This window comes from Castor canadensis, chromosome 17 (assembly GCF_047511655.1).
Source record: "Castor canadensis chromosome 17, mCasCan1.hap1v2, whole genome shotgun sequence".
In the NCBI taxonomy this organism is placed as follows: Eukaryota; Metazoa; Chordata; class Mammalia; order Rodentia; family Castoridae; genus Castor; species Castor canadensis.
The window spans coordinates 55,888,425-55,908,351 of NC_133402.1; the positions used below are offsets into that span (position 1 = coordinate 55,888,425).

At 37.1% G+C, this 19,927-nt stretch overlaps 1 protein-coding gene across 15 annotated transcripts in view; it reads left to right on the forward strand.

The window, feature by feature from the left end:
- Nucleotides 1-19,927, forward strand: part of Cep63 (centrosomal protein 63) — a 60,129-nt gene that overhangs the window by 12,750 nt on the left and 27,452 nt on the right. The window lies entirely within an intron of this gene.

Genomic DNA, 19,927 nt, shown 5'->3' on the forward strand with positions numbered 1-19,927 from the left:
ATTATAAGTGTAATCAAACTTATTCTCGTACTATATTTTACTTTCTGGAAATTAATAATTGTTACATTTTTATTTGCTCTTCTTAAGCATATAATGTTGATTCCTTCTGAATTCTCTGACACGGTGTAGGACTTTTCTTATTTTGTATGTTCGGACATATCAGATTACCCATTTTTTAACTTGTTTTTTCCCTGTGATGTTGCCTTTCCTGAGCTAAGCATTCTCAATGGCAGGTAGGTTGCTTTTGAGGGAAGCTGGCTGGCTGTCATCTTGGGAGCTCCTGTACCATTTCTCTTGAGGGTCTCCATGCTTTTCTCTCTTGTTCCTTTATGTCCTCTTATTCTCCTGCTCCTGCTCTTCCTCTTCTTCCTTCCTCTTTGTTTTTTTGAGACAGAGTATTGCTATGTACCCAGACTAACCTTTAATCCTTGACCTCTCTTCTTCAGCCTCCCTAGTACTGGGATTATAGGTGTGTAACACTATGCCTGTAAATTTGTTATTTTTATAATTTTACTTTTCCATTTTGGTAGAGCATACTTTTTGAGATCTTATCTGTCTAAAAATGTTTTTGTTCTTGTTTCAGGCCTGATTAAAAGTTTGGTCATGCTATAAAATTCTGTTTTTATTTAGATGTGAATCTTTCGGATTTAACATTTGGTAATGGTAAATTAAGTAGTTTGGGCCAATCTTCCTGCTGAGGATAAATAAGTAAGTTAGATTTAAAAACACATATTTGAAGTTAAATGTTCACAGGATAGTGAAGGATTACCAGGCCAGGATCTGGCTAAACTAGAAAACCAGAGCAGTAAGTTCAGGGTTTGGGGCCATTATCAGCTGAAACTAGGGAAGACAGTTGAGAAGAGAAGATGAAAGACTGAATGGGAGTTTTGGTAACTTCAGGGGACTGAAGAAATCAAGCATTTGGTGCCCCAAGTGGCATTGAGGCCCTCCTTACTTTGGGTAGGACCATTCAGCTTCAAACATTTAAATCCCTGAAACCACCTTAAGGTGATCTTGGAGTGCTGCTGTCCCTGGCTGTCTCCACAGTGTTAGGGCTTCCAGGAATCTAGAAGAAGCAAACTCAAATGTTCTACAAAGGAGAAAACAGCATTCTAAGTCTCAAATTATTTCTTTAAATAATTGTGTAAATGTAATACCCAGAAAAGAACACTGACACGGCATATCTCCAAAGAAATGTAAGTCAGCATACAATAGATATATCTGCACCTTTGCTTATTATAGCATTATTCACAATAGCTGAGCAATGCAATCAGCCAAAGTGCCAATCAACAGGTGAATGGATTAAGAAAAAATATATATATACACAGTGGAGTATTATTCATCAATAAAGAAGAATGAAATTACATCGTTTGCAGGAAAATGGATGGAACTGTAGATCATATGTTAAGCAAAACAAGCCAGACTCGGAGACAGATATCACCTTTTCTTTCATATGCAGAATATAGACCTAAAAGTATGACATGAATGTAAAAGGGGACTGTTTGTGGGGGAGGACACCAGCAGGAGGGGGGAAGAAGAAAGAGGAAAATGGTGGAGGTGAAAATGATTGAAGTACATTGTATGCATATATAAAATTGTAGAAAACACAAGGGGTAGATAAGAGAGAGTAATGGGGAGAATATGATCAATATATATTGTGTGCCTGTATGGAAATATCACAATAAAACCCCTTTGTACAATTAATATGCAATAATAAAATAACCCCAGACATGCAAGGAGGCAAGACAATAAAAATGACAACAGGAGCAATAGGAAACAGAAATAGATCCATGATAGATATAAATGTTGGCATTGTCATGTTCACATTTTACAATTGCAGTATTTACTAAGATTGAGGATTTCAAGAAAGAATGGAAAACTATGAAAAAGTGGAATGATTGGAAATTTTAGACTCGAACTAATAATTGAAATTAGGGCCTTAAAGATTAACCGATCATTAATGAACTGGAAGTTCCAGACAAGAAAATGTGTGGAATAAAGGACAAAATGTTAGAAGATGAAAGGATAAGAGAAAGAGGATACTGTGAGAAGGTTTAACACTTGTTAAAATGGTTTTGGAGTATCTGAAAGAGGGAAGAAAGAATGGGCACAAACAATATTTGAAGAAGTATTGTTTGCGATTTTGCCAAAAGTGAGTCAGCCACATATTTAAGAAGTCTTAAGAATCCCAAGCAATATAAATAAAAGTAAATTATTTACCTGGATTGAAGACTAAAGACAAAGAGAAAATCTGAAAAGCAGTTTTTAAAAAAGATTACCAACAAGCAGCTCTTAACAACTGTCTTGTCAGCTAAAACAGTGACAACCAAAAACAAGGAAAGAAAACGACTTTCTTCCTGCCAAACCAGAATTCTCTACCAGAATAAAGCTGAGATAAGGCATTTCAGACCAACAAAATTTAATAAAATTTATCACAGCAGGCCTGCACTGGAAAAGGGCACAGTGCCCTTTTGAGTTTAATATATATGTGGAATTGTGCAATGATGGCGTATTTAAGTCAGGTTTCAGATAAGAAGAATTTAAAATATTTCCATAGTCCTTGGGTTGCCTGGGAAGTGATACAATTACTAATTGTTAGACTTGTTATATCAGAAATCCATGTTTTAATCTTGAGAGAGCCAAGAAAAGTATACACTAGTATAGTACATTTTCCAACATAATAGAAGGAGAAAAATGGAATCAGTCCCAAAGAAGGCAAGTAAAGGGAGGAAAAAAGTACATAGCTTATTAAGTGCAAATAGCATTTAAGGTGGTAAGTTTAAATTCAAATACATTCATTAAATAGAAATGAAATAACGGGCCTACTTAAAACATAAAAATTGGCCAACTGGGTAAAGACAATTAAGCACATTTGATGATGATAAATGTGTGAGAAGGTTGATGATAAAAGGTAAAATAAAAATGTATAGCATCCAAATACTTCAAATAGAAAGATGGTGTAACTATATATCAGAAAAAGTATATTTAAAGCAGAAGCAAAGAACATTGCTAAACTTGAAGAGCAGCACTTGATAATGACAAAATATGAAATTTCAGGATATGTGATTGTCACAGACATTCTTTGTGCTCTGTACCACATCCCCTTTGCTCCCAATTTCATTTTAGCAATTATATACAGCTCTCTCTGCATAAGTAGCATCCTATATCTTCTTTCTCTGGAGCAGGTGCTCAAGTGAAATACAGAAGTATGGGGGAATTAACACTCCTTGGCCAATCCTCAAGTAGTAGAGGGAAAAATTGGTAAGTAAAATCTCCCCAGCTTTCCATCCTTCAGAGGGACAGTTCTGAACACCTTCTGTCTGGTTCCATCGCGGGTTCCCAGGGGCATTTATCCCCAGCTGCTAGTATAGTGATCTGCTCGGAACACACACTGTACCACCCTCCTTCCTTCCCTGCCTGCCTCTTCCTGTCTCCTCACTTGGCTTCCTGAGACATCTCCAGAAGTCTTTGGCTCAGGTTGTACTTCTGGAGAGAGGCTCAAGCTAGGACAAAACAAATACAAAAACAAGCAAAAAAAGCAAAAGCTAAACTTTCTAAGTATATAATAAAATAATTTTAAAATAAAATTCTTTTTGTCTCTTTTTCTCTGTATGAAAAAAGTATCAGAACTGCAAGAGAAAATGGATGAAGCCACAGTTACAGTTGGGGATTTTAGCACATTTTTAGGGACTGATCGAAGCAGGGACACACATCAGTAAGGATGCAGACTTGAGCAGCATGATCGGCACACTTGACCCGATTCGTACGGACAGAACATTGCACAGCAGGATTCTTACCAAAATTAACCATGTGCTGGAGCATAAAGTAAATCTTGATGCAGTTCAAAGGCTTGAAGCCATAGATTTGTTCTGTTCTCTGAACATAGTGGAAACAAGTTAGAAAAAGATACCTTGAAAATCTGTGTATTTGTAAATTAAGACAAAGTTGTGAATAATCTGAAACTTTGAAACTACTACAGGAAAACATGAAGATGTAGGTATAGGAAGTGACTTTCTGAATAGCACTCCAATGTTCAGGAAATAAGAGTAAGAAGTGACAAGTGGGATTTCATCACATTGCTAAGCTTCTGCGTAGCAAAAAAAATAATCACCAGAATGAAGAGACAGCCCACAGAGTGGGAGAAAATGTTTGATTGCTGTTTATCTGACAGGGGATTAATATCCAGAACATATAAAGAGCCCGGAAAATTAAACACCAAAAGAAAAATAATGCAATTAGTAAATGGCATATGAACTAAACAGACAGTTCTCAAAAGAAGAAACAAATGACCAATAAATACCTGAAGAAATGACTAACATCCTTAACCATAAAGGAAATGAAAGTCAGAAGGACACTGAAATCCTTTCATAAGCCAGTCAGAATGGCAATATGAAGAAAACAAACTATAGCAAATGTGAGGATGCAGGGAAAAAGGAACCTAATACACTGTTGGTGGGAACTGAAATTAGTGCAGCCGCTATGGAAATCAGTGTGGAGGTTTCTCAAAAAACTAAAAGTAGATACCATTATGATCCAGTCTACCACTCGTAGACATACGAGGAATGTAAGTCAGTATACAGTAGAAATACTTGCATATCCATGTTTATATCAGCACTATATATAATAGTCAAATAATTGAATCAGCCTGGATGCCAAACTTCTGATGATTGGATAAAGAAAATGTGGTATACATACACAATGGATATTTTTCAGCCATAAAGAAGGATGAAATGTCTTTGCAGGGAAATGGATGGAACTGGAGATCATCATATTAAGTGAAATAAGCCAGACTGAGAAAGATAAATATTGCATATTCTCTCATACGTGGAATCAAGACCTAAAATCTAGACATGAGTATAAAAGGGGAACTGTTTGTAGGAGGGAACTAGCAGGAGGGGGAACATGGGGGGAGTGAGTATGATTGAATTAACTATATATGCATGTTTGCACACAGTAATGAAACCCTCTACAGTTGCAAAAATGGGGGGAAGGGAGAAAGTGAATAGAAAAAAGCAATAAAGGTGAATATGGTCAAAGTATGTTACATGCGTGTGTGAAAATACTACAACCCCTGTACAATTAATATATACTAAAATTGATAGGTGTGTAAAAATTTTTCTTATTGATACTAGATCAGAAAAATGAATAAGTAGCACTAATTTTATATAAAATGTTTCAGAGAGCAGAAAAAAAGTATTTTAACTCACTCCTTTTATGAAGAAGCATAACCTCGATTTCAAAACGTAACAAAGACATAAAAAGAAAGGAAAATTAAGCCAATTTGTTATGAATATGAAACTCCAACAAAATATTAGCAAAGTTAATTGAGCAATGTATAGAAAGGCTATTACATCATGATCTAGTTAGGTTTGTTCTAAGCCTTTAATGTTGGTTTAACATTTACAAATCAACACAACTCACTATAGTACAAGAGAAAGAAACCTGTAATTATTTCAGATGTTCCAGGAAGAGAATTAATAAAATTCAGTTATCCACTCATGAAAATATTTAAAATCTCATAGCAAACTAGAAGTTAAGGGGAACTTCTTTAATCTGACAAAAGAATATACAAGAAACAGAGCAAAAAAAAAAAAAAAGCAATGTGAAATATTAAAAGCTTTCCTTCAGAAATTGTGAATGAGATAAGGGTGCCTGATGCCACCACTTTTATTTTTTTTAATCACATAGTGGAGGCTTAGACTGTGTAACAAAGCAAGAAAAATACAAGGTACAAAGATTGGAAAGGAACACTACTGTAGTAATATGTGGCTTGTACATAGAAAGTCCAAATTACCTATGCCATACTGTTAGAATTAACAAATGAATACAGCAGGTTGCTGAATTCAAGGTTATTACACAAACATCAGTTTTGTGTTCTGTATACCAGCAGAAAGCAGTTAAAAATGAAGCTTAAAAAAAGACACCATTGACAAGTATAAAAACGCATGAAATACAGTACATCCAATGAAAGAGGTAAAAACTTCCACATAGAAAGCTCTAAATTATGGAACGAAATTAAAACTGAAATAAATGAAAGAATCAGAGTATATTCATAGACTTAGTATTTTAGAGGTATGGTTTTGCCAAAATTGACATATAGGTCTAGTGTTACTCTAATCAAAACACCATTATATTTTTTAATGGAAATTGACAAGGTTGATTCTCAAATTTATGTAAAAATAGCCAAGACAGTCTTGATGAAGAGGAGTTAAGGTGGAGGACTTAGAGTACTAGACAACAAGATTTATTTAAAAAGATGTTAAGTACAAGATGGTATTTTTGTAGGAATAAAATAAAACACCAGTGGAACAGAAGAGGATCTCATGACAGAGTCCCCATATATGTGAACATTTGATTAATGACAAAGTGATACTGAAAAGTGGTGGGGAGTCTTTTCAATAATTGGTGCAATAACAAAGTAGGGGAAAAGACTTTGATTTCTACTTCATGCTATATACCAAATACAGTTTTAGATGGGTTATAGATTTAAATATGGGTTGATTAAAAATCTTCTAGAATATGAGATAGAATAGCTTAATGACCTGAGGGCAGTGAAAAATTTGTTAAAAATAGTTCTAAAAAAAGATTAATAATTTGGGCTATATTAAAATAAGAAACTTTAAAAAATATATTTTTTATTTTTATGTGCATACAATGTTAGGGTCATTTCTCCCCCCTTCCCCCCCCACATCCTTCCCTACCCCCGTCCCCTCCTGCTCCCCCCCCACCCCCTCGCTTCCAGGCAGAAACTGTTTTGCCCTTATCTCTAATTTTGTTGAAGAGAGAGTATGTACATTAATAAGGAGGACCAGGGGTTTTTGCTAGTTGAGATAAGGATAGCTATACAGGGAATTGACTCGCATTGCTTTCCTGTACACGTGTGTTACTGTCTAAATTAATTCTTCTCGAACTAACCTTTTCTCTAGTTCGTGGTCCCCTTCTCCTTTTGGCCTCTGTCGCTTTAAAGTTTCTGCATTAGTTCTTTTGCTTTGAGGACATCAAATGTTACCATGTTTTTTTGGGTTTCTTACCAATCCTCATACCTCCCTTGTGTGCTCTCACCTTATCATGTGACCAAAGTCCAGTCCCCTTGCTGTGTTTGCCCTTGATCTAAAGTCCGCATGAGGGAGAACATATGACTTTTGGTGTTCTGAGCCTGGCTAATCTCACTCAGGATAATATTCTCCAGTTCCATCCATTTATTTGTGAGTGATAAGATTTCATTCTTCTTCATGGCTGAGTAGAATTCCATTATGTATCCATACCACATTTTCTTAATCTATTCGTCAGTAGTGGGGCATCTTGGCTGTTTCCATAACTTGGCTATTGTGAATAGTGCTGCAATAAACATGGTGTGCAAGTGCCTCTGGAGTAACCTGTGTTGCATTACTTTAAGTATATCTCCAGGAGTGGGATTGCTGGATTATATGGCAGATCTACATTTAGATTTTTAAGAAGCCTTCAAATTTTTTTCCAGAGTGGTTGTACTAGTTTCCATTCCCACAAGCAGTGTAAAAGGGTTCCTTTTTCCCCACATCCTCGCCAGCACCTGTTGGTGGTGGTGTTTCTAATGATGGCTATTCTAACAGGGGTGAGGTGGAATCTTAGTGTGGTTTGGATTTGCATTTCCTTTATCCTAGAGATGGTGAGCATTTTTTCATGTGTTTTTTGGCCATTTGAATTTCTTCTTTTGAGAAAGTTCTGTTTAGTTCACTTGCCCATTTTTTTATTGGTTCATTAATTTTGGGAGAGTTTAGTTTTTGAGTTCCCTGTATATTCTGGTTATCAGTCCTTTGTCTGATGTGTAGCTGGCAAATATTTTCTCCCACTCTGTGGTCTCTTCAGTTTAGAGACCATTTCTTTTGTTGAGCAGAAGCTGTTTAGTTTTATGAAGTCCCATTTATCTATGCTATGTCTTAGTTGCTGAGCTGCTGGGATTCTATTGAGGAAGTCCTTGCCTATACCTATTAGTTCCAAAGTGTTTCCTACTCTTTCCTGTACCATCTTTAGAGTTTGGGGGTCTGATATTAAGGCTCTTGATCAATTTTGAGTTAAAACTAGTACAGGGTGATAAACATGGATCTAGTTTCAGTTTTTTACAGACTGCTGACCATTTTCCCAACAGCTTTTGTTGAGGCTGTCTTTTCTCCATCGTTTATTTTTAGCACATTTGTCAAAAATAAGTTGGGTATAGTTGTGTGGATTCATATCTGGGTCCTCTGTTCTATTCCACTGGTCTTCATGTCTGTTTTTATGCCAGTACCATGTTTTTGTTACTATTGCTTTGTAATAGTTTGAAGTCGGGTATCATGATACCTCCAGCATTGTTCTTTTTCCTGAGTATTGCCTTGGCTATTTACAGTCTCTTATGTTTCCAAATGAATTTTAGGGTAGATTTTTCAGTCTCTTTAATGAATGTCATTGGGATTTTGATGGGAATTGCATTAAACATGTATATTGCTTTTGGTAGTATAGCCATTTTTACTATGTTAATTCTACCAATCCATGAGCATGGGAGATCTCTCCACCTTCTGTAGTCTTCCTCAATCTCTTTCTTCAGGGGTTTATAGTTTTCCTTGTAGAGGTCACTCACATCCTTTGTTAAGTTTACTCCTAGGTATTTGATTTTTTTTTTTTGAGGCTATTGTAAATGGAATTGTTTTCATATATTCTTTCTCAGTTTGCTTATTTTTAGTGTATAGAAAAGCTAATGATTTTTGTAAGTTCATTTTGTATCCTGCCACCTTGATATAGCTGTTGATGGTGTCTAGGAGTCTTTGGGTAGAGATTTTTGGGTTTTTAAGGTATAGGATAATATTATCTGCAAATAGGATATTTTGACAGTTTCTTTACCTATTTGTATTCCTTTTATTTCTTCTTCTTGCCTAATTGCTCTGGCTAGGAATTCCAGTACTATGTTGAATAGGAGTGGGGATAGTGGGCATCCTTGTCTCATTCCTGATTTTAGAGAGAATGGTTTCAGTTTTTCACCATTAAGTATAATGTTGGCTGTAGGTTTGTCATAAATAGCTTTTATAATGTTGAGGTACATTCCTTCTATTCCTGGTTTTCTTAGAGCTTTTATCATGAAATGGTGTTGGATCTTGTCAAAAGCTTTTTCTGCATCTACTGAGATGATCAAGTTGTTTTTGTCGGGTGGGGGCAGGGGGGAGAAATGAACCAAGCCTTGTATGCACATATGAATAATAAAAGAAAAAGGAAAAAAGAAGTTGTTTTTGTCTTTGCTTCTATTAATGTGCTGTATTACATTTATAGATTTGCGTATGTTGAACCACCCCTGCATTCTTGGGATGAATCCGACTTGGTCGTGGTGTATGATCTTTTTGATGTGTTGTTGAATTTGGTTTGCCATTATTTTATTGAGTATTTTTGCATTGATGTTCATTAAGGAGATTGGCCTGTAGTTCTCCTTTTTGGAGGTGTCTTTGCCTGGTTTTGGGATGAGTGTAATACTGGCTTCATAAAATGAGTTAGGCAGTTTTCCTTCCCTTTCTATTTCATGGAACAGTTTAAGGAGGGTTGGTATTAGTTCTTCTTTAAATGTCTGATAGAATTTAGCAGAGAATCCATCAGGTCCTGGACTTTTCTTTTTTGGGAGACTCTTGATTGCTGCTTCAATTTCATTTTGTGTTATAGATCTATTCAGGTAATTAATGTCCTCTTGGTTCAGTTTTGGATGATCATAAGTATCTAGAAATCTGTCCATTTCTTTAAGATTTTCAAATTTATTAGAATATAGGTTCTCAAAGTAGTCTCTGATGATTTCCTGGATTTCCATGGTGTTTGTTGTTATCTCCCCTTTTACATTCCTGATTTTATTGATTTGGGTTTTTTCTCTCCTCATTTTAGTCAGGTTTGCCAGGGGTCTGTTGATCTTGTTTATTTTTTCAAAGAAACATTTTTTGTTTCATTAATCTTTGTTTTTTTTGTTGTTGTTTCTACTTCATTGATTTCAGCACTTATTTTTATTATTTCTCTCCTGTTTGTTTTGGGATTTGCTTGTTCTTGTTTTTCTAGGAGTTTGAGATGTAGCATTAGGTCATTGATTTGAAATCTTTCTGTCTTTTTAATATATGCAGTCATGGCTATAAACTTTCAGGACTGCCTTTGTTGTGTTCCATAGGTTCTGGTAAGTTGTGTTTTCATTTTCATTGACTTCCAGGAACTTTTTAATTTCCTCTTTTATTGCATCGATGATCCACTCTTCATTAAGTAATGAGTTATTTAGTTTCCAGCTGTTTGCATGTTTTTTGTCTTTACTTTTGTTGTTGAGTTCTACTTTTAATGCATTGTGGTCAGATAGTATGCATGGTATTATTTCTATTTTCATATATTTGCTGAGGCTTGCTTTGTGCCCTAGGATATGATCTATTTTGGAGAAGGTTCCATGGGCTGCTGAGAAGAATGTATATTGTGTAGAGGTTGGATGAAATGTTCTGTAGACATCTACTAGGTCCACTTGATCTATTGCATATTTTAGATCTTGGATTTCTTTATTGAGTTTTTGTTTGGATGACCTATGTATTGATGATAATGGAGTGTTAAAGTCTCCCACAACCACTGTGTTGGCGTTTGTATATGCTTTTAGGTCTTTCAGGGTATGTTTGATGAAATTGGGTGCATTGACATTGGGTGCGTACAGATTGATGATTATTATTTCCTTTTGGTGTATTTTCCCTTTTATTAGTATGGAATGTCCTTCTTTATCTCGTTTGATCAATGTAGGTTTGAAGTCTACTTTGTCAGAGATAAGTATTGCTACTCCTGCTTGTTTTCGGGGGCCATTGGCTTGGTAAATCTTCTTCCAGCCTTTCATCCTAAGCCTATGCTTATTTCTGTCGGTGAGATGAGTCTCCTGTAAGCAACAAATTGTTGGATCTTCTTTTTTAATCCATTTTGTCAAACGGTGTCTTTTGATGGGTGAATTAAGTCCATTAACATTAAGTGTTAGTACTGATAGGTATGTGGTGATTCCTGCCATTTAGTTGTCTTAGTTATTTGAAGGTTTGATTGTGTGTACCTAACTTGATGTTACTCTCTACTGTCTTGCTTTTTCTTATCCTGTAGTTTGGTGCTGCCTGCCTTTTGATGGTTAAGTTGGGTGTCACTTTCTGTGTGCAGGATCCCTTGCAGAATCTTTTGTAATGGTGGCTTTGTGGTCACATATTGTTTTAGTTTCTGCTTATCATGGAAGACTTTTATTGCTCCATCTATTTTGAATGATAGCTTTGCTGGGTAGAGTATCCTGGGGTTGAAGTTATTTTCATTCAGTGCCCGGAAGATCTCACCCCACGCTCTTCTTGCTTTTAATGTTTCTGTTGAGAAGTCTGCTGTGATTTTGATGGGTTTACCTTTGTATGTTACTTGTTTTTTCTCTGTTACAGCCTTCAATATTCTTTCCTTAGTTTCTGAACTTGTTGTTTTAATGATGATATGTCGTGGAGTAGTTCTATTTTGATCTGGTCTGTTTGGTGTCCTGGAGGCCTCTTGCATTTGTATGGGAATATCTTTCTCTAGATTTGGGAAATTTTCCGTTATTATTTTGTTGAATGTATTACGCATTCCCTTCGCTTGCACCTCTTCTCCTTCTTTGATGCCCATGATTCTCAAGTTTGGTCTTTTGATGGAGTCAGTGAGTTCTTGCATTTTCTTTTCACATGTCTTGAGTTGTTTAATTAATAGTTCTTTGGTTTTTCCTTTAATTACCATTTCATCTTCAAGTTCTGAGATTCTGTCTTCTGTTTGTTCTATTCTGCTGGATTGGCCTTCCATTTTGTTTTTCAGTTCTGTTTCGTTCTTTTTTCTGAGGTTTTCCATATCCTGGCAGTTTTCTTCTTTATTGTTGTCTATTTTTGTCCTGAGTTCATTTATCCATTTATTCATTGTGTTCTCTCTTTCACTTTGGTGTTTATACAGTGCTTCTATGGTTTCCTTTATTTCTTCTTTTGCTTTTTCAAATTCTCTATTTTTATTGTCTTGGAATTTCTTGAGTGTCTCCTGTACTGTACATTTTGGTTGACCCTATCCAGTATCATCTCTATAAAATTCTCATTGAGTACTTGTAGTATGTCTTCTTTTAAATTATTCTTGTGGGCTTCATTGGGTCCTTTGGCATAGTTTATCTTCATTTTGTTGGAGTCTGGATCTGAGTTTCTGTTCTCTTCATTCCCCTCTGGTTCCTGTACTACTTTTTTGCTGTGGGGAAACTGGTTTCCCTGTTTTTTCTGTCTTCCCGTCATTGTCCTTGGTGTTGTTACTGTCCCTGTACTGTGTGTAATTAAGTATTTTCTAGCTTGTAATAATAACAATGGTAATATTTAGAATGGAAGAATGAGCTGAGATGGAAAGCAAGAAGTTAAAGAAAAGGGGAAAACAAATATACAGACAAGAGGGAGAAAGCAGAACAAGGTATCAGACAAGAGAGTTTCAAAGGTATAAACAGGGAGTGTTAGTGTACTAATCGACAGTAAGCTGAACAGACATTAGAGAGACAGAGGATTGAAAATCAAAGATAAAAAAAATAAAAAATAAGTAAATGAAAGTAATATCTATATATAAAAATGAATTAAAATAAAATGGAAAATAGAAAATTAAAAAAAAAAAACCAAAAAACTTCCAAGTTTATATGCAATGCAGTTTCAGTCTTAATAATTTGGGTGTCTGTCTCAATCTCCAGTCCTGGAGTTGGTGCCTCAGATGTTGTTCTGTAGTTGTCTCATCAAAGGGTATGCATAAAGTAGAACAAAACTATACACTCACACACACACACTCACAAAAAAAAAAAAAAGCACAACCAAGTGTCCCTAGTTCAAATGCAATACAGTTTCAGTAAGTTTTTCGGCTTGCAGGTGTAATTCGGTTGTTCTCTCATCAAAGGTAGGGAGAAAAAGAAAAAAAAGCGTCTGGAGACAGTTCTGAAAGTGGTATCTGCAACTGTGGCTTGCCTGCCTGCTGCTCTCAGCCTGTATCTGGCTGCGTTATTTATGCAGATCTCTGGGGTGAGCTTAGCACTCACCTGGTCCCACAGGCTTTGTTTGTTCAGAGTTCTCCTGTGCGGGAGCCTCTGCTACAGGCTTTCCCCTTTCCAAGCACTGGGAAAGGTGACACTGCCCTGCGTTGTCAGGCCTGCGTTGTCAGGCCTGCGTGTTTATTTACAGTTCATGTGGGAGCCCCTCTCCTCTGAAGTTTTCCTCCCACTGCCACTTTCAGCAGCTTTCCTGCTCCTGCTTACTGGGTGGTGCTGCTGCTCCTGCCGGCCGCCATGTTTGTTTACAGTTCACGTGGGAAGTGGGTCTTCCCTCTACTCACAAGCTGCCCCGCTCCTGGTTGCTGGGCGCGCGCCCTGCTCCCGCCAGAGGCTCTCCAGCCCGCCCGGCTTGTTTATTTACAGTCCCGGGAAGGATTCCCTTCCCCCAATCTTCAGCGCTCAGGGCGCCCCACCCTCTTTCCAGCGTGTCTTAACTGTTCTTATTGCTTATTACTCAGTTTCTCTTTTTTTCCCGGGTGGAGGTCAGTCTGTCCAGGGGGCTATGCTGCTCTGGCCCAGGCTTGTCTGTCGGGCTACCGCGGTACCGCGAAGCTCACCTGGTCCGCATCTTCCCAAGCCGTATGGGCGCCAGCCACTGGCGGCCCCGGGGGCTCTCCTCGTTTCTCCGTTTAACGTTAAGTGGAGATTCTCTGCGTCGTCTGGAGATGTGGAGGGGTCAAAGTTATGCCTTTTCTCGGTGATTATGCCTGCAAAGTGTGTCTCCAGCGTCTCTCCAAGATTTCACTATAAGAGGGTCGCTTTCTGCTTCCTACCTCTAGCCGCCATCTTGGAATCTCTCTTGGAATTTCTTGAGTGTCTCCTCTACATTTTGGTTGACCACATCCAGTATCATCTCGATAAAATTCTCATTGATTACTTTCAGGATTCTTTCATAGTGTTCTTGTGGGCTTCATTGGGTTCTTTGGCATAGTTTATCTTTGTTTTGTTGGAGTCTGGATCTGGGTTTCTGTTTTCTTTATTTCCCTTTGGTTCCTGTACTAATTTATTATTTGGGGGGAAAATTGGTTTCTATCCTTTTTCCTTCTTCCCATCATTCCACTTGGTGATTTACTGTCCCTGTACTGTATGTAATTTAGTATTATCTAGCTTGTAATAGTAAGAATAATGATATCTAGAATGGAAGGGTAAGAGGAGAAAGAGAGCAAAGAAGGAAAAGAAAAAAGGAAAAAAAAACCACCACCACCACCACCACCACCAACAAAATAGCCAAAGAAATAAAGAGGGAGAGATAGTGTACTAATTACCAGTGAACTAAACAAGCCTTAGAGAGACAGAGCAAAAAGAAAAAACTAGAGAGAAAAAAAAAAGAAAAAGTCCCAGGTTCAAATGCAATGAAGTTTCAGTCTTAATAGTTGTGGTGTTACTCCTTCAGTATCCAGTCCTGATGTTGGTGTTTGAGTAGTAGCTCTGACGTCTCACCAAAGGAGAAAAGAGAAAAAATAATAATAAAAAGAAAAAAAATAACTTAAGAGAAAAAAAATAGAAAAGATATATGAAACTATAAAAGAATAAAAATTTCAGGTCCAGAAACCATGCTGTTTCAGTCTTAGTAGTTCTGCTGTTGCTCCTTCAGCATCCAGTTCTGGTGTTGGTATTTAATTAGTAGCACTGTGGTTTTCTTGCCAGGTGGTTGGGTCAGGAGACAGCTTTGTGAGCCTCTGTCTGCTCTGTTTCCCTCTGAGGCTCACCTGCCACCTACTATCAGCTGCTGCTGCAGGCTTTATTTATTGCAGTTCGCTGTGGGGAGCCATCACCCCACCGACTCCAGCAGACTTTGTTCATTTAGGGTTCTCTCGGGCACCTGCCCCTCCCCTTTTCTCCAGTCTGGAGTCTTACCAGCCTGCTACAGTTGCAGTCCTTGTTCATTTAGTGTTCGTGTGGGGAACTTCCCTTCCCCCACTCTCTGGTGGAGCATGTCGCCTGTCAGCCACTGTTGCAGACCTTGCCCACCCCAAGCTTGCTGGCACTGCCAAACCTGCCTTCTGCAGCAGGCTTGTTTACAAATCACTCGGCTGCCTGCCCCCTCCTTCTCCAGAGCTCAAGGCATGCCGCCCTCTTTGCTATGTGCCTTTTTCAATTCTTTATTACTCAGTTTGTTTTTTTTATTTTGTGGGGCAGAGGTCAGTCTGTCCAGGGGGCTATGCTGGTTTATCCCAGGGGTGGCTGTGGGAATACCGCGTGCTGCTTACTTGCTCACCTGTTGGTCTGTGCCTCCCAAGCAGATCAGGAGCCAGCATCTGGCGGCACGGGAGCCCTCCTGGTTTCTCGGTATAATGTGGTGTGGGGAAGCTATGTGCAGGCTGGGAGTTCAGGGGTGTTGGATTTTTGCCTCTTCTTGGTGGTTTTTCCTACCAGGTGTGTCTCCAGCGTCTCTGCAAGATTTTTACTTTATGGAGCTCATGCTATCTGCTTCCTCCCTCTAGTTCCTCTTGGAACCTCCTCAAGGAACTTTTTATGTACTTGCAACACGTAATTAACAAAGGACATGTTAAGAGCTCTATAATTTAATAAGAAGTTGATTGAGTGAAAGAATGAGCAAAATAATAGGGATTTTTGCAAAGTAAGATATCAAATGGCCAATAAACAAATGTGCTCAGGTGCACTGGTTATGAGGGAAATGCAAATTGAAACCACAGGATATCTTTAGATTCTCACCAGAATAGTTAAAAAGATGAATAGTAAGTTATTCTAAGAACACAAAACAGCTGGAACTCTTATACATTGTTGGTGGCAAATAAATGAGTTCCCCTCAGTACATATGTATGGTACTTCTGTTCATGACTGCAGGATTCTTAGTACCTAGAAGCTGAGTACAGTGTAGTGTCCATCAGTGATAGAGAAGAAGAGGATTTTTTAAAAAGTTATGTATCCATATAGTAAAATATAGTATAGTATTGAAAATGAATGAGGTTTTGCTTCAGGCAATAGTATGGGCAACTTTCAAAAGCAATGTGAAGTGAAAAGACACCAGCCCAAGAATACATACTGTCTGATTGTATTTACATAAAGTACAAAAACAGGCAAATGAAAACTAATAGGTCATATGCAAGAAGTCAGAACAATGGTTACTTATGGAGAGATGGTTGGATATTGATGAGTGGGGTGGAAAAGGCAGGTCTACCAGAGTGGTGCCTTTGATTGATAGGCTTATTTTATTTTTATGTGTTACTAGCTGTGCTTTTCTGTGCTTATGTTTCCTCCAGTTAATGATTATTTTAAAATAAAATAATAGCAGTTCTCATTTGAGTGGTTGAAAGTGTACATCTTGGGCATTATTGTTTTTCTCATGGCCTGGAATTGGGGATTGTTTGCCTTTGGGCCTAGAAAAGTTTGGAAAGGATAAGCTCTGGGAATTACATTATTTAGCATGCTTGCTGTCAGCCGTACACAAATTCTTATCTTGTTTGCATTTATCCTTTTATATTTACACAAAGTACACTTTATTTTTTATGTCAATATAGTCTGTTAACAGCATCATCTTTTCACTTTCTCACGTTGGTTTTGCTGTAGACCTCATTAGTGAAGATCTTGGTGCTGTTATCTGCATTACTGACCAGGAACTTAGTGTTGCCTGATAGTCAGTTACACAGTTAAGTGGAATGTGCGTCTCTGGTTTCCTTTTTCAGTGTTAACAGTGTTTTCTTTTCTGAGAAGGCAAGGGAGTCTGTTGCTGCTTTTGTTCTTTCTTCAAAATAACTTTTTTTGGGATAGATTTCTTGCTGTTAACTTCAGTTGTATAGTGTGTTGAAAAGATTTTAGCTAGGCTTGGAGGAGCTCTTCTGGCATTTTAGTTTAGATTTTTTGTGGTACAGGGGTTAACCCTAGGGCCCTCTGCCACTGAACTACATCCACAGCCTCACCAAGTAGCCTCAAACTCACAGTCTTCCTACCTCTGCCTCCCTAGTGCTGGGATTTCCAGGCATGTATCACCATGCCTATCTACATTTACAAATCTTAACATGCACTTTATCTGTTAGTCTCTTCTTCTCATGTGTTTCCCTGTTTCTTTAGATTCTAGCACTCCATTATCTGCAGTTCTTATTAGCAGAGTAACCCAGAGGTACTTTCACTGCTCTTTGTCAGAAAACATTTTACTTTCCTCCCTCTGTCTGCCTTGATATGTAAAATAAATGTAATTTAGGCATTTTTCTAATCTGTTAGTGACAGATAAAGAGGCTCAAACTCCAACTGATCAGGGAAACCGACACGAATCCAGAACCTTTTCTGTGCTCTTCAGAGGTTCCCTGTGTCACATTATGCAAGGAGTCTGGGGAAGGAGAGATGCTTAAATACAGCCATGCCAGCAAACCTTTCTCTTCTGCATATAGGCTTTCATGGTATATATGTGACTTTAGTGATAGCAGAGAGCCAAATGAGAGGGATCATGAAATACTGCAGGGAGAAAGCTAGTGGGGTAGATTTTTTCCTTTTTTGTTTATCTTTGACTTTGTAAACCTGGGTCAAAGAATTTTTTTTAGATTTGAGGAGTTCATAATAGCTTCCGTGCTGCCAGCAGCCTTATGAAAATCATTAAAAGTTTGTAAGATTCTGCTAGCCTGTTTTGTCTTAACTTGTAATAGAAGGTCAAAGGGTAATAGCTACTGAAAGTTCAAGGAAGGGTGTGTTTATTTGGAGAGAGAGCAGTAGATAGTAAATACAACATCTTTACTCTTGGTATCTTTGTTAGAACCGATGGTTACGTATATATGATGCGTGTTGTGTGTTTTTATGATTGTAGAGGCAGGGCTACTTTAAGGGGTAGCGTGATGCTCTTTTTTCCCTTCTATTTTTGCTAAAAGTACTTGCTCATTTCTACTGATGATTGTATGTACCTATTTTTCTTTATTTTCTAATTTTGTATTTTCTAGCAGGTTGTGGGCTAGGAGCTATGAATAATTAAGACTGTTCAATTTGTGTTAAACAAATGACTCTTTAAGATCTCTATCAGAGCAAAGTAGGTGGCTTAGGGTCATTCTCATTCTTTTAAAGCAGTCATTTTTTTGCTTATAAAAGCAATAGCCATTGGAGAAAATTTAGAGAAGATGACAAAGGATGAAGAAGAAAATAGAATAACCAATAATACTGTGAATCAGTTAACCTCTGTTAACATTTTGTTATATTTCCTTTAAGCTATACAAGTTTACTTATTTAAAAATCCTTTATAAAATTGGGATTTTTAGTGTAGTTTTTACATCTTTATGTCTGCAGATGGTAAGCATTTTATTATATATTAGTTATTCTGATGCATCTTAATATCTGTTTATTTTATCATCTAGATATATATTCAATTCATTCAGTGTATTCATTCAACAATTCCCTTATTTTAAAATATTTAGACTTCCAATCTTTTTCAATTTTTACAGAACAACAACATACCTAATTCATAAATTGTTAACATCTCTTTTTTTTTTTTAACATAGATCTCTAGAAATAAAATTTACCAAGTCAAGGTTAAGAATATTTATGAAGAATTTGGCATGGTGGTGCATGCCTGTAATCCCAGCTAGTTGGGAGGTGGAGGCAGGAGGATCATGAACATCCCATCTCAAAAACAAAATAAAAACAACAGCCCTGGAGGCATATATAGAGTGGTAGAGCGCTTGTCTAGCAAGCTAGAGGTGCTGGGTTCAACCCCAATATGGCAAAAAAGAAAAAGAAAAAAACATTTTTGAGGGTTTTATTACAGGCTACCACATTTGCCTTGTAGAAAGGGTGCTGTGATTCATTTTTTCTGAATGCTGTGGGTCCCTGATCCTAAATAATTTCCCCTTGTAGGTCTTATTTTATAAGATACATTTATAACTTGATAGACATAAAATGGCACTGGATTTTTCATTGTCCTCAGATTACTAGTGGTATTAAACCTTTTTTTCATATGCTTCTTGGTATCTATTTTTTATGTGTGGGAATCATTCTTGTTCTTGGATTATTTTTCTATGGAAGGCTTAAAGTTTTTTTAAATTTTGGTTTGAATTTTTTTTATATACTAAAAGTTTAAGACTCTTTGGGGGTTTTTTTGGGTAAATTTTTTCTTGGCTTGTTTACCTTTTAATTTTAATTGGAGTTTTTAAAATCTAGTCTTGGAGTCTAGGAACATAGCCCAGTAGTAGAGTGCTAGCCTAGCCTGCATGAGAACCTAGGTTCAATCCCCAGCACTAGAAAAAATAAAAATGACATACAGGATTTTTATGTTTTTACATAGTCAAGTCCATCATTAAAAAATGAGTTTTTCATTAGTTTTAAGCTCAGAAAGCTGCTTTACACCCAGAAATTCAGCAAATATTCACATAGGTATTTTTGTAAAAGTAGAGTTTTCTACTTATCGGTTATATGTATTTAGATAGGGTCTTGCTGTATTACCCAGGCTGTCCTTGAATTCCTGGGCTCAAAGGATCTTCCTGCCTCAGCCTCCTGAGTAGCTGGGACCACAGGTGTATACCATTACACCCAGGTCTTTATTGGTTTTCTTTCACTATTTTTTAGTTTGAACTTTAGGATGACTTTTTCAAGCTCCCCCTCATCCTCCAAAAATCTTATAGTTTTAAAAATTGCATTAACCCCTATATCTTATAAGCTTATTTCTAGTTTTTTACAAAAATACCATTCTGTCTTGTGATTGTGATTATTATCTCAGTTCCCCATTCTCCCTTCCTGCTTATCAGGAAGTGAAATTTGAACTGGTTGTCAAGAGAAATACTGATGGATTCTTATGGAGGTGAGAGCTGGGTTTGAAATAGCTGTTGTTAGTATCAGTTGAAAAATGGATTAGGATAACTTCCTTATTCTGATTGGTAGAACTGGTTTCTTGTAAGTCTGAAATAGTAAGTATAAGCCTTCTATTGTCTTTTTGTCTGAGAT